Raw genomic sequence first — 3,698 nt, 5'->3', positions numbered from 1 at the left:
GCAGTGAGATCCCAGAGTGCGTGTGGATCATGGGATAACCTTGGGGTGGAGTAAAATGGCAGAGTTAGAAGCCAGGAAGTTTCACAGTGGCTGAAGTCCTCATAAACATGAGGACTAGAAGGCAGAAACTCACTTAAATGCTGGGTCAGTGTCTCAGCCTGCTTGCCTGTCTGTAAGCCCAGCCTCAGAAGGAGATAGGATCCCCAGAGCAAGCCAGTTGATGAGACTGGTCATCAGCAAGCTCTGGCTTTGACCTAGAAACCCTACCCCAATGAAGAAGGACAAAGAATGATCAAGGATTATTTTTTCTGACCAACCCCTGACTTATACATACATGTACACCCACTCACATGAAAAATCACATGAGTGTGTGCACACATCCATGCAACATATGCTTGCATATACCAATGCATGTAAGCATGTACACACGCATGTATGCACACATGGGCACATGCATGTACTCAAGCATGAAAGCACTCATGAATATAAGCCCATGCACACATGCGTGTGTACACACACACACATGCATGTAGGCACCCACGTACATAAGCACATATGCACCCATGCATACACACACACACACACACACACACACATGGCCACACACATGCACTTACACACTAAGTTAGCTCTGTGCAGTGTGTCCACTGTTCTGGTGAGAGAGAAACCTACTCATACATGAGATACAGAATGCAAACTGTATAGGGCCAAGAAATAATTCCTCATGGACCTTAAATCTTGTAATATTTTCACATAAAATTGGCACTGCACAAATCATCTGGAGTAGTGGTTCTCGATCTTCCTAAAGCAACCCTTTAATACAGTTCCTCACTTTGTAGTAATCCCCTACCATAAAACTATTTTTGCTGCTCCTTGCTAACTCTGATTCTACTACTGTTATGGACAATAATTCAAATCTCTGACATACATGATGGTCTCAGCTGACCCTTGTGAAAGGGGTCGAGACCTATAAACTGAGAACCATGGATCTAAACCTTGACCTTGATGACACGTTGAGTACCTGGAAAACATCCCAGCAAGCCAAGAAGCCCCTTGATGGAAGAGGAGGCTTTATATTCAGTACCAGTATACATCCATCCTGCCTTAGGTACAGGTGCTGAGAGAGGCAGCTCTGGTGAGGGTATCCACCCCACTCAGAGACCATTCTTTAAAAATAGCCTTTGACCTTCAAGGGATTACCCTTGAAGACTTTTGAAGTTAACTTACTGGATGGTGGCAAGTGCTGGTAGAACCTACAGGGGTGCTGCATGTTCTAGGAAGAGCAGATAGGTATTCCTAAACAGAGGCCAGGGAGATGGGGGCACCGACTTCTCCCCATGGCAAGGGCTCTCTTCAAAGCTTTTCTCCCCACTGGGGCCATTGTGTGGGCCACACAGAACCAGGTATAAACACAGTATACAGAAGCAAATAGGCATACAAACACACAGAGATGGTTTGCAAATACATAGACAAATATACAGACACATAAATGTATGGCATACACAGACATGTGCATAGATTCATACAGACATGTACACATACATGCATATAGACACAGACAGACAGACAGACACACAAAAGCATATAGGCATACTAACATGCATATATACACAAATACACACAGGAATGGGCACAGACATACAGACATGTGTATACAGAGACACACCGACAGACATCTAAGCATGTAGATTCACACTCAAAGATACCCAGGAATGGAAAGTGTCCCTACAGTCTTTAAATATAAGTTTTTGTGATGAAACAGATGTAAGACACTGCTGACAAACACACCGGACATGCTTGCCCCTTGCTACTTCTGCTCTGTGGCCCTGAAAGAGGTCACAATAAATGCTCTCAGCCAGAGCCATCTCCGAGGGGGACATGGGAAGAAAGTGTTTGCAGGGCAGTGTGGTTGGAAATAGTGCACCTAGGGAACTTAGAATAAACTTGTGCCAGGGAACTTAGAATAAACTTGTAAAGTGAGAAAAGTTTGCTTGGGTTCAATGCTAGAGATCCTGGGCCTCTAGTGGGAGGTGCCCATGGCAACGGCAGCGAGCACAGAGAGAAGCAGCCAGCCCCCATCATGCCAGGAAGCAAGAGGAAGACGAGGAAGAGACTGGGCTCGCAAAGTCTCTCTGAGTGTATACCCCGCTGACTCAAAGATTTCTTAAAGGCTTCATGATGTGAGTGCTACGCTGGTGATCAAGTCCCTAAACGGCTAGGCCTTTAGGGAATGTCCCAGGCCCACGCTGTGGCGAGTGACATGGCCCTGGGCTTTGGGCATGGAGAAGTAGCAGCTGGTGACTGCTGTTATTTTCATAGCTGAAATGCTCTGAGGAGAACATTGTGATGGGGACCAAAACCATCACCATGGTGATTACCTTGGACAGAGGCAGAAACAGCAGCCAGCGCTCTGAGAGGCTAGACCGCCTGTTCAAGGCCATCCAGTAAAGAAGCACAGCAAATATCCTCAAGTTGAAGTGTTCTTGACTCCTAGGGCTGAGCCCATCTTCGTGCAGGGTTTGAGAAGGTACTTGAGACAAAATAGAGATGCTGGGACTAGAGCCGCATCTCAGCAGTTCAACTCAGGCCTGGCAGAAGCTCTGGGCAAGCTCTTCAGGAGACTCTGTAGGGCCACATGACTAAGATATGTGGGCAGCAGATGCCCTGAGTCCTTTAGTTATGGAAACTCCCTGGGTGTGGTTACTCTATTCCTTCAGTGGTGTGGCTTCTAACAAAATGGTTCAGAGACATGCAAGTGCCAGAGACCCTGCTGCAAATTCACTCACTCTGAAAGGTGTGGGGGTGGGGGGAAGGGGAAGGAAGAAATTCATGGAGATGATTGGAGTCTGTGGGCCAGCTTCCCATAAGCCGCCTTGTTCTCTCTTAACAACTGCTTCCTTGTTGAGCTTCTAGGTCTCTGGCAATGACTGCAACATGAGCAGAGTGATATTCTGGTGGTTGGAATATCGATTGCCCAGTGAGGCTTTAGCTATGAAACAATCAATTTTTGCTTCACTAGATTTAATTGTCCAGTTGTTCTGGAGAGTGTAAGACTTAGCCAGGGATCTAGAAGGGTTATCTCATCTACACCAAATAGACAGTGCTTTCCAGAGAAACACAGTAGATGCATTTTTATTATAGATTGGCTCATATGCTTAGCGAGGCTGAGGTGCCCCACAATGTGCTACCTGTGAGTTGGAGACTCCCGGGGAAGCAGTGGCATCATTTGGACCTACTATGAAGATCTGAGAACAGAATAGGTCAATGGTACCTGTACTGGCTGGTTTTGTGTGTCAACTTGACACAGGCTGGAGTTATCACAGGGAAAAGATCCTCCCTTGAGGAAATGCCTCCATGAGATCCAGCTGGAAGGCATTTTCTCCATTAGTGATCAAGGGGGGAGGTTCCATTGTGGGTGGTGCCATCCCTGGGCTGGTAGTCCTTGGTTCTATAAGAAAGCAAGCTGAGCAAGCCAGGGGAAACAATCCAGTAAGAAACATCCCTCCATGGCCTCTGCATCAGCTCCTGCTTCCTGACCTGCTTGAGTTCCAGTCCTGACTTCCTTTGGTGATGAGCAGCAATGTGGAAGTATAAGCTGAATAAACCCTTTCCTTCCGCAACTTGCTTCTTGGTCATGATGTTTGTGCAGGAATAGAAACCCTGACTAAGACAGTACATAACCAGGTTTAACTCTAAAG

This window comes from Mastomys coucha, unplaced genomic scaffold (genome assembly GCF_008632895.1).
Source record: "Mastomys coucha isolate ucsf_1 unplaced genomic scaffold, UCSF_Mcou_1 pScaffold7, whole genome shotgun sequence".
NCBI classification, from domain to species: domain Eukaryota; kingdom Metazoa; phylum Chordata; class Mammalia; order Rodentia; family Muridae; genus Mastomys; species Mastomys coucha.
Note: the sequence above shows the minus strand (reverse complement) of the source record.